The sequence below is a fragment of the Festucalex cinctus genome, chromosome 21 (assembly GCF_051991245.1).
Source record: "Festucalex cinctus isolate MCC-2025b chromosome 21, RoL_Fcin_1.0, whole genome shotgun sequence".
Lineage (NCBI taxonomy): Eukaryota > Metazoa > Chordata > Actinopteri > Syngnathiformes > Syngnathidae > Festucalex > Festucalex cinctus.
The window spans coordinates 4,821,783-4,834,249 of record NC_135431.1 but is presented as its reverse complement, the minus strand read 5'-3'; the positions used below and the strand labels follow the sequence as shown (position 1 = coordinate 4,834,249).

General features: G+C 31.4%; 1 protein-coding gene and 1 long non-coding RNA gene across 2 annotated transcripts in view; one reads left to right on the top strand and one right to left on the bottom strand.

Moving 5' to 3' along the window:
• Positions 1-12,467, top strand: part of LOC144010437 (uncharacterized) — an 87,757-nt gene that overhangs the window by 58,193 nt on the left and 17,097 nt on the right. The window lies entirely within an intron of this gene.
• LOC144010435 (uncharacterized) overlaps positions 9,756-12,467 on the bottom strand; it is a 34,745-nt gene continuing 32,033 nt past the window's right edge. The window contains exon 7 of the transcript XR_013281213.1: positions 9,756-10,020. The gene's annotated coding sequence lies outside the window, so the exon portion shown is untranslated. The remainder of the gene's footprint in view (positions 10,021-12,467) is intronic.

Sequence of the window (12,467 nt, the reverse complement as noted above, 5' to 3'; positions counted from 1 at the left end):
TTTTAGGGGAAAAAAAACGCCATGCTATACATGGTCATTTTTTTAACAATAACGCCTTACTATACATGGTCGTTTTTTTAGGGGAAAAAAAACCGCCTTACTATACATGGTCGTTTTTTTAACAAAATAAAAACGCCTTACTATACATGGTCGTTTTTTTAGGGGAAAAAAAAGCCTTACTATACATGGTCGTTTTTTTAACAAAATAAAAAAGCCTTACTATACATGGTCATTTTTTTAACAAAATAAAAACGCCTTACTATACATGGTCGTTTTTTTAGGGGGGAAAAAAACGCCTTACTATACATGGTCGTTTTTTTAGGGGGGAAAAAAACGCCTTACTATACATGGTCGTTTTTTTAACAAAATAAAAACGCCTTACTATACATGGTCGTTTTTTTAACAAAATAAAAACGCCTTACTATATACATGGTCGTTTTTTTAACAAAATAAAAACGCCTTACTATACATGGTCGTTTTTTTTAACAAAATAAAAAAGCCTTACTATACATGGTCATTTTTTTAACAAAATAAAAACGCCTTACTATACATGGTCGTTTTTTTTAACAAAATAAAAACGCCTTACTATACATGGTCGTTTTTTTAGGGGAAAAAAAAGCCTTACTATACATGGTCGTTTTTTTTAGGGGAAAAAAAACGCCTTACTATACATGGTCGTTTTTTTAACAAAATAAAAACGCCTTACTATACATGGTCGTTTTTTTTAACAAAATAAAAACGCCTTACTATACATGGTCGTTTTTTTAGGGGAAAAAAAAGCCTTACTATACATGGTCGTTTTTTTAACAAAATAAAAAAGCCTTACTAGACATGGTCGTTTTTTTAGGGGAAAAAAAAGCCTTACTATACATGGTCGTTTTTTTAACAAAATAAAAAAGCCTTACTATACATGGTCATTTTTTTAACAAAATAAAAAAGCCTTACTATACATGGTCGTTTTTTTAACAAAATAAAAAAGCCTTACTATACATGGTCGTTTTTTTAACAAAATAAAAATGCCTTACTATACATGGTCGTTTTTTTAGGGGAAAAAAAACACCTTACTATACATGGTCGTTTTTTTAACAAAATAAAAACGCCTTACTATACATGGTCGTTTTTTTAGGGGAAAAAAAAGCCTTACTATACATGGTCGTTTTTTTAACAAAATAAAAAAGCCTTACTATACATGGTCATTTTTTTAACAAAATAAAAACGCCTTACTATACATGGTCGTTTTTTTAGGGGAAAAAAAACGCCTTACTATACATGGTCGTTTTTTTAACAAAATAAAAACGCCTTACTATACATGGTCGTTTTTTTTAACAAAATAAAAACGCCTTACTATACATGGTCGTTTTTTTAACAAAATAAAAACGCCTTACTATATACATGGTCGTTTTTTTAACAAAATAAAAACGCCTTACTATACATGGTCGTTTTTTTAACAAAATAAAAACGCCTTACTATACATGGTCGTTTTTTTTAACAAAATAAAAATGCCTTACTATACGTGGTCGTTTTTTTAGGGGAAAAAAAACGCCTTACTATACATGGTCGTTTTTTTAACAAAATAAAAAAGCCTTACTATACATGGTCGTTTTTTTAGGGGAAAAAAAACGCCTTACTATACATGGTCATTTTTTTTAACAATAACGCCTTACTATACATGGTCGTTTTTTTAGGGGAAAAAAACCCGCCTTACTATACATGGTTGTTTTTTTAACAAAATAAAAACGCCTTACTATACATGGTCGTTTTTTTAGGGGAAAAAAAAGCCTTACTATACATGGTCGTTTTTTTAACAAAATAAAAAAGCCTTACTATACATGGTCGTTTTTTTAGGGGAAAAAAAACGCCTTACTATACATGGTCATTTTTTTAACAATAACGCCTTACTATACATGGTCGTTTTTTTAGGGGAAAAAAAACCGCCTTACTATACATGGTTGTTTTTTTAACAAAATAAAAACGCCTTACTATACATGGTCGTTTTTTTAGGGGAAAAAAAACACCTTACTATACATGGTCGTTTTTTTAACAAAATAAAAACGCCTTACTATACATGGTCGTTTTTTTAGGGGAAAAAAAAGCCTTACTGTACATTGTCGTTTTTTTAACAAAATAAAAAAGCCTTACTATACATGGTCATTTTTTTAACAAAATAAAAACGCCTTACTATACATGGTCGTTTTTTTAGGGGGAAAAAAACGCCTTACTATACATGGTCGTTTTTTTAGGGGGAAAAAAACGCCTTACTATACATGGTCGTTTTTTTAGGGGAAAAAAACGCCTTACTATACATGGTCGTTTTTTTAACAAAATAAAAACGCCTTACTATACATGGTCGTTTTTTTAACAAAATAAAAACGCCTTACTATACATGGTCGTTTTTTGAGGGGAAAAAAAACCGCCTTACTATACATGGTCGTTTTTTTAACAAAATAAAAACGCCTTACTATACATGGTCGTTTTTTTAGGGGGGAAAAAAAAGCCTTACTATACATGGTCGTTTTTTTTAGGGGAAAAAAAACGCCTTTCTATACATGGTCGTTTTTTGAGGGGAAAAAAAAACGCCTTACTATACATAGTCATTTTTTTAACAAAATAAAAACGCCTTACTATACATGGTCGTTTTTTGAGGGGGAAAAAAAAGCCTTACTATACATGGTCGTTTTTTTAACAAAATAAAAACGCCTTACTATACATGGTCGTTTTTTTAGGGGGAAAAAAACGCCTTACTATACATGGTCGTTTTTTTAGGGGGAAAAAAAACGCCTTACTATACATGGTCGTTTTTTTAGGGGGAAAAAAAACGCCTTACTATACATGGTCGTTTTATTTAACAAAATAAAAACGCCTTACTATACATGGTCGTTTTTTTTTAGGGGAAAAAAAAACGCCTTACTATACATGGTCGTTTTTTGAGGGGGAAAAAAAACGCCTTACTATACATGGTCGTTTTTTTAACAAAATAAAAACGCCTTACTATACATGGTCGTTTTTTTAACAAAATAAAAACGCCTTACTATACATGGTCGTTTTTTTAGGGGGAAAAAAAAGCCTTACTATACATGGTCGTTTTTTTAACAAAATAAAAACGCCTTACTATACATGGTCGTTTTTTTGAGGGGAAAAAAATACGCCTAACTATACATGGTTGTTTTTTTTTGTTTTTTTTAAATAAACGCCTTACTATACATGGTCGTGTTTTTTTTTTGTTTTTTTTTTATATATACATTTTCGTTTTTTGCCGCAACAAAGGACAGGGAGATGAGACCAGGTAAAGTGACCAAATGGAGAAGTTTATTTAAAAAAAATAAATAAATAAACAAAAGAAAGGAAAGGTAAGGTAAGGATAACGTAAACCAGTGTGCAAATGAAAGATGAAATCCGGAGCCCACAAGGCAGGCAGCAACAGCGATGTCCGGCTGGCAGGTGGTGGCCTCGGGAGTGCACAGAGAGGAGTGAGAGTGAGCAGCACCACGCGCAGGCTTCAACGTCCCGGCTGCAAGCTGTTTGCAGAACACCTTCACATGAGGACACAGAGGAGCGACCGCCACAGCCACTGAACCCCACCCACTTAATGGCCCTGGGGTGTAACAAAAAAAATACAAAATAAATGCCTTACTATACATGGTCGTTTTTTTTTTTCTTTTTCAAACGCCTTACTATACATGGTCATTTTTTTAACAAGATAAAAACGCCTTACTATACATGGTCATTTTTTTAACAAAATAAAAACGCCTTACTATACATGGTCATTTTTTTAACAAAATAAAAACGCCTTACTATACATGGTCGTTTTTTTAGGGGGAAAAAAAACGCCTTGCTATACATGGTCGTTTTTTTAACACAAAAAAACGCCTTACTATACGTGGTCGTTTTTTTAGGGGAAAAAAAACGCCTTACTATACATGGTCGTTTTTTTAGGGGGAAAAAAACGCCTTACTATACATGGTCGTTTTTTTAGGGGAAAAAAAAGCCTTACTATACATGGTCGTTTTTTTAACAAAATAAAAACGCCTTACTATACATGGTCGTTTTTTTAACAAAATAAAAACGCCTTACTATATACATGGTCGTTTTTTTAACAAAATAAAAACGCCTTACTATACATGGTCGTTTTTTTTAACAAAATAAAAACGCCTTACTATACATGGTCGTTTTTTTAACAAAATAAAAACGCCTTACTATATACATGGTCGTTTTTTTAACAAAATAAAAACGCCTTACTATACATGGTCGTTTTTTTTAACAAAATAAAAACGCCTTACTATACGTGGTCGTTTTTTTAGGAGAAAAAAAACGCCTTACTATACATGGTCGTTTTTTTTTAACAAAATAAAAACGCCTTACTATACATGGTCGTTTTTTTAACAAAATAAAAACGCCTTACTATATACATGGTCGTTTTTTTAACAAAATAAAAACGCCTTACTATACATGGTCGTTTTTTTAACAAAATAAAAACGCCTTACTATACATGGTCGTTTTTTTAGGGGAAAAAAAACACCTTACTATACATGGTCGTTTTTTTAACAAAATAAAAACGCCTTACTATACATGGTCGTTTTTTTAGGGGGAAAAAAACGCCTTACTATACATGGTCGTTTTTTTAACAAAATAAAAACGCCTTACTATACATGGTCGTTTTTTTTAACAAAATAAAAACGCCTTACTATATACATGGTCGTTTTTTTAACAAAATAAAAACGCCTTACTATACATGGTCGTTTTTTTTAACAAAATAAAAACGCCTTACTATACGTGGTCGTTTTTTTAGGAGAAAAAAAACGCCTTACTATACATGGTCGTTTTTTTTAACAAAATAAAAACGCCTTACTATACATGGTCATTTTTTTAGGGGAAAAAAAACACCTTACTATACATGGTCGTTTTTTTAACAAAATAAAAACGCCTTACTATACATGGTCGTTTTTTTAGGGGGAAAAAAACGCCTTACTATACATGGTCGTTTTTTTAACAAAATAAAAACGCCTTACTATACATGGTCGTTTTTTTTAACAAAATAAAAACGCCTTACTATATACATGGTCGTTTTTTTAACAAAATAAAAACGCCTTACTATACATGGTCGTTTTTTTTAACAAAATAAAAACGCCTTACTATACGTGGTCGTTTTTTTAGGAGAAAAAAAACGCCTTACTATACATGGTCGTTTTTTTAGGGGGAAAAAAACGCCTTACTATACATGGTCGTTTTTTTAACAAAATAAAAACGCCTTACTATACATGGTCGTTTTTTTTAACAAAATAAAAACGCCTTACTATACATGGTCGTTTTTTTAACAAAATAAAAACGCCTTACTATATACATGGTCGTTTTTTTAACAAAATAAAAACGCCTTACTATACATGGTCGTTTTTTTTAACAAAATAAAAACGCCTTACTATACGTGGTCGTTTTTTTAGGAGAAAAAAAACGCCTTACTATACATGGTCGTTTTTTTTAACAAAATAAAAACGCCTTACTATACATGGTCGTTTTTTTAACAAAATAAAAACGCCTTACTATATACATGGTCGTTTTTTTAACAAAATAAAAACGCCTTACTATACATGGTCGTTTTTTTAACAAAATAAAAACGCCTTACTATACATGGTCGTTTTTTTAGGGGAAAAAAAACACCTTACTATACATGGTCGTTTTTTTAACAAAATAAAAACGCCTTACTATACATGGTCGTTTTTTTAGGGGGAAAAAAACGCCTTACTATACATGGTCGTTTTTTTAACAAAATAAAAACGCCTTACTATACATGGTCGTTTTTTTTAACAAAATAAAAACGCCTTACTATATACATGGTCGTTTTTTTAACAAAATAAAAACGCCTTACTATACATGGTCGTTTTTTTTAACAAAATAAAAACGCCTTACTATACGTGGTCGTTTTTTTAGGAGAAAAAAAACGCCTTACTATACATGGTCGTTTTTTTTAACAAAATAAAAACGCCTTACTATACATGGTCGTTTTTTTTAACAAAATAAAAACGCCTTACTATACATGGTCGTTTTTTTTAACAAAATAAAAACGCCTTACTATACATGGTCGTTTTTTTTAACAAAATAAAAACGCCTTACTATACATGGTCGTTTTTTTAACAAAATAAAAACGCCTTACTATACATGGTCATTTTTTTAACAAAATAAAAACGCCTTACTATACATGGTCTTTTTTTTAGGGGGAAAAAAACGCCTTACTATACATGGTCGTTTTTTTAGGGGAAAAAAAAGCCTTACTATACATGGTCGTTTTTTTAACAAAATAAAAAAGCCTTACTATACATGGTCGTTTTTTTAGGGGAAAAAAAACGCCATGCTATACATGGTCATTTTTTTAACAATAACGCCTTACTATACATGGTCGTTTTTTTAGGGGAAAAAAAACCGCCTTACTATACATGGTCGTTTTTTTAACAAAATAAAAACGCCTTACTATACATGGTCGTTTTTTTAGGGGAAAAAAAAGCCTTACTATACATGGTCATTTTTTTAACAAAATAAAAACGCCTTACTATACATGGTCGTTTTTTTAGGGGGAAAAAAACGCCTTACTATACATGGTCGTTTTTTTAGGGGGGAAAAAAACGCCTTACTATACATGGTCGTTTTTTTAACAAAATAAAAACGCCTTACTATACATGGTCGTTTTTTTAACAAAATAAAAACGCCTTACTATATACATGGTCGTTTTTTTAACAAAATAAAAACGCCTTACTATACATGGTCGTTTTTTTTAACAAAATAAAAAAGCCTTACTATACATGGTCATTTTTTTAACAAAATAAAAACGCCTTACTATACATGGTCGTTTTTTTTAACAAAATAAAAACGCCTTACTATACATGGTCGTTTTTTTAGGGGAAAAAAAAGCCTTACTATACATGGTCGTTTTTTTTAGGGGAAAAAAAACGCCTTACTATACATGGTCGTTTTTTTAACAAAATAAAAATGCCTTACTATACATGGTCGTTTTTTTAGGGGAAAAAAAACACCTTACTATACATGGTCGTTTTTTTAACAAAATAAAAACGCCTTACTATACATGGTCGTTTTTTTAGGGGAAAAAAAAGCCTTACTATACATGGTCGTTTTTTTAACAAAATAAAAAAGCCTTACTATACATGGTCATTTTTTTAACAAAATAAAAACGCCTTACTATACATGGTCGTTTTTTTAGGGGAAAAAAAACGCCTTACTATACATGGTCGTTTTTTTAACAAAATAAAAACGCCTTACTATACATGGTCGTTTTTTTTAACAAAATAAAAACGCCTTACTATACATGGTCGTTTTTTTAACAAAATAAAAACGCCTTACTATATACATGGTCGTTTTTTTAACAAAATAAAAACGCCTTACTATACATGGTCGTTTTTTTAACAAAATAAAAACGCCTTACTATACATGGTCGTTTTTTTTAACAAAATAAAAACGCCTTACTATACGTGGTCGTTTTTTTAGGGGAAAAAAAACGCCTTACTATACATGGTCGTTTTTTTAACAAAATAAAAAAGCCTTACTATACATGGTCGTTTTTTTAGGGGAAAAAAAACGCCTTACTATACATGGTCATTTTTTTTAACAATAACGCCTTACTATACATGGTCGTTTTTTTAGGGGAAAAAAAACCGCCTTACTATACATGGTCATTTTTTTAACAAAATAAAAAAGCCTTACTATACATGGTCGTTTTTTTAACAAAATAAAAAAGCCTTACTATACATGGTCGTTTTTTTAACAAAATAAAAATGCCTTACTATACATGGTCGTTTTTTTAGGGGAAAAAAAACACCTTACTATACATGGTCGTTTTTTTAACAAAATAAAAACGCCTTACTATACATGGTCGTTTTTTTAGGGGAAAAAAAAGCCTTACTATACATGGTCGTTTTTTTAACAAAATAAAAAAGCCTTACTATACATGGTCATTTTTTTAACAAAATAAAAACGCCTTACTATACATGGTCGTTTTTTTAGGGGAAAAAAAACGCCTTACTATACATGGTCGTTTTTTTAACAAAATAAAAACGCCTTACTATACATGGTCGTTTTTTTTAACAAAATAAAAACGCCTTACTATACATGGTCGTTTTTTTTAACAAAATAAAAACGCCTTACTATACATGGTCGTTTTTTTAACAAAATAAAAACGCCTTACTATATACATGGTCGTTTTTTTAACAAAATAAAAACGCCTTACTATACATGGTCGTTTTTTTAACAAAATAAAAACGCCTTACTATACATGGTCGTTTTTTTTAACAAAATAAAAACGCCTTACTATACGTGGTCGTTTTTTTAGGGGAAAAAAAACGCCTTACTATACATGGTCGTTTTTTTAACAAAATAAAAAAGCCTTACTATACATGGTCGTTTTTTTAGGGGAAAAAAAACGCCTTACTATACATGGTCATTTTTTTTAACAATAACGCCTTACTATACATGGTCGTTTTTTTAGGGGAAAAAAAACCGCCTTACTATACATGGTTGTTTTTTTAACAAAATAAAAACGCCTTACTATACATGGTCGTTTTTTTAGGGGAAAAAAAAGCCTTACTATACATGGTCGTTTTTTTAACAAAATAAAAAAGCCTTACTATACATGGTCGTTTTTTTAGGGGAAAAAAAACGCCTTACTATACATGGTCATTTTTTTAACAATAACGCCTTACTATACATGGTCGTTTTTTTAGGGGAAAAAAACCCGCCTTACTATACATGGTTGTTTTTTTAACAAAATAAAAACGCCTTACTATACATGGTCGTTTTTTTAGGGGAAAAAAAACACCTTACTATACATGGTCGTTTTTTTAACAAAATAAAAACGCCTTACTATACATGGTCGTTTTTTTAGGGGAAAAAAAAGCCTTACTGTACATTGTCGTTTTTTTAACAAAATAAAAAAGCCTTACTATACATGGTCATTTTTTTAACAAAATAAAAACGCCTTACTATACATGGTCGTTTTTTTAGGGGGAAAAAAACGCCTTACTATACATGGTCGTTTTTTTAGGGGGAAAAAAACGCCTTACTATACATGGTCGTTTTTTTAGGGGAAAAAAACGCCTTACTATACATGGTCGTTTTTTTAACAAAATAAAAACGCCTTACTATACATGGTCGTTTTTCTAACAAAATAAAAACGCCTTACTATACATGGTCGTTTTTTTAGGGGAAAAAAAACGCCTTACTATACATGGTCGGTTTTTTAACAAAATAAAAACGCCTTACTATACATGGTCGTTTTTTGAGGGGAAAAAAAACCGCCTTACTATACATGGTCGTTTTTTTAACAAAATAAAAACGCCTTACTATACATGGTCGTTTTTTTAGGGGGGAAAAAAAAGCCTTACTATACATGGTCGTTTTTTTTAGGGGAAAAAAAACGCCTTTCTATACATGGTCGTTTTTTGAGGGGAAAAAAAAACGCCTTACTATACATAGTCATTTTTTTAACAAAATAAAAACGCCTTACTATACATGGTCGTTTTTTGAGGGGGAAAAAAAAGCCTTACTATACATGGTCGTTTTTTTGAGGGGAAAAAAATACGCCTAACTATACATGGTTGTTTTTTTTTGTTTTTTTTAAATAAACGCCTTACTATACATGGTCGTGTTTTTTTTTTGTTTTTTTTTTATATATACATTTTCGTTTTTTGCCGCAACAAAGGACAGGGAGATGAGACCAGGTAAAGTGACCAAATGGAGAAGTTTATTTAAAAAAAATAAATAAATAAACAAAAGAAAGGAAAGGTAAGGATAACGTAAACCAGTGTGCAAATGAAAGATGAAATCCGGAGCCCACAAGGCAGGCAGCAACAGCGATGTCCGGCTGGCAGGTGGTGGCCTCGGGAGTGCACAGAGAGGAGTGAGAGTGAGCAGCACCACGTGCAGGCTTCAACGTCCCGGCTGCAAGCTGTTTGCAAAACACCTTCACATGAGGACACAGAGGAGCGACCGCCACAGCCACTGAACCCCACCCACTTAATGGCCCTGGGGTGTAACAAAAAAAATACAAAATAAATGCCTTACTATACATGGTCGTTTTTTTTTTCTTTTTCAAACGCCTTACTATACATGGTCGTTTTTTTTAACAAAATAAAAACGCCTTACTATACATGGTCGTTTTTTTAACAAAATAAAAACGCCTTACTATACATGGTCATTTTTTTAACAAAATAAAAACGCCTTCCTATACATGGTCGTTTTTTTAAGGGGAAAAAAACGCCTTACGATACATGGTCGTTTTTTTAGGGGGAAAAAAAACGCCTTGCTATACATGGTCGTTTTTTTAACACAAAAAAACGCCTTACTATACGTGGTCGTTTTTTTAGGGGAAAAAAAACGCCTTACTATACATGGTTGTTTTTTTTTAACAAAATAAAAACGCCTTACTATACATGGTCGTTTTTTTAACAAAATAAAAACGCCTTACTATACATGGTCGTTTTTTTAACAAAATAAAAACGCCTTACTATACATGGTCGTTTTTTTAGGGGAAAAAAAACGCCTTACTATACATGGTCGTTTTTTGAGGGGGAAAAAAACGCCTTACTATACATGGTCGTTTTTTTAACAAAATAAAAACGCCTTACTATACATGGTCGTTTTTTTAGGGGAAAAAAAACGCCTTACTATACATGGTCGTTTTTTTAGGGGAAAAAAACGCCTTACTATACATGGTCGTTTTTTTAGGGGGGAAAAAACGCCTTACTATACATGTTTGTTTTTTTTTAGGGGAAAAAAAAACACCTTACTATACATGGTCATTTTTTTAACAAAAAAACGCCTTCCTATACATGTTCGTTTTTTTTAGGGGAAAAAAACCGCCTTACTATACATGGTCGTTTTTTTTAACAAAAAAACGCCTTACTATACATGGTCATTTTTTTTAGGGGAAAAAAACGCCTTACTATACATGGTCATTTTTTTAACAAAATAAAAACGCCTTACTATACATGGTTGTTTTTTTAGGGGGGAAAAAAACGCCTTACTATACATGGTCGTTTTTTTAGGGGGAAAAAAACGCCTTGCTATACATGGTCGTTTTTTTAACACAAAAAAACGCCTTACTATACATGGTCGTTTTTTTAACAAAATAAAAACGCCTTACTATACATGGTCATTTTTTTTAACAAAATAAAAACGCCTTACTATACATGGTTGTTTTTTTAGGGGGGAAAAAAACGCCTTACTATACATGGTCATTTTTTTAACAAAATAAAAACGCCTTACTATACATGGTTGTTTTTTTAGGGGGGAAAAAAACGCCTTACTATACATGGTCGTTTTTTTAGGGGGAAAAAAACGCCTTGCTATACATGGTCGTTTTTTTAACACAAAAAAACGCCTTACTATACATGGTCGTTTTTTTAACAAAATAAAAACGCCTTACTATACATGGTAGTTTTTTTAGGGGGAAAAAAAAAACGGCTTACTATACATGGTCGTTTTTTTAGGGGAAAAAAACGCCTTACTATACATGGTCGTTTTTTTAACAAAATAAAAACGCCTTGCTATACATGGTCGTTTTTTTAACAAAAAAAAAAACGCCTTACTATACATGGTCGTTTTTTTAACAAAATAAAAACGCCTTACTATACATGGTCGTTTTTTAGGGGAAAAAAACGCCTTACTATACATGGTCGTTTTTTTAGGGGAAAAAAACGCCTTACTATACATGGTCGTTTTTTTAGTGGAAAAAAAAAACGCCTTACTATACATGGTCGTTTTTTTAGGGGAAAAAAACGCCTTACTATACATGGTCGTTTTTTTAACAAAATAAAAACGCCTTCCTATACATGGTCGTTTTTTTAACAAAATAAAAACGCCTTACTATACATGGTCGTTTTTTTAACAAAAAAAAAACGCCTTACTATACATGGTCGTTTTTTTAGTGGGAAAAAAAAGCCTTACTATACATGGTCGTTTTTTTAGGGGAAAAAAAAAGCCTTACTATACATGGTCGTTTTTTTAGGGGGGAAAAAACGCCTTACTATACATGGTCGTTTTTTTAGGGGGGAAAAAAACGCCTTACTATACATGGTCGTTTTTTTAGGGGAAAAAAAACGCCTTACTCTACATGGTCGTTTTTTTAGGGGGAAAAAAACGCCTTACTATACATGGTCGTTTTTTTACCAAAAAAACGCCTTCCTATACATGTTCGTTTTTTTTAGGGGAAAAAAAACACCTTACTATACATGGTCGTTTTTTGAGGGGGAAAAAAAACGCCTTACTATACATGGTCGTTTTTTTAACAAAATAAAAACGCCTTCCTATACATGGTCGTTTTTTTAACAAAATAAAAACGCCTTACTATACATGGTCATTTTTTTAACAAAAAAAAAACGCCTTACTATACATGGTCGTTTTTTTAGGGGGAAAAAAAAGCCTTACTATACATGGTCGTTTTTTTAGGGGGAAAAAAAAGCCTTACTATA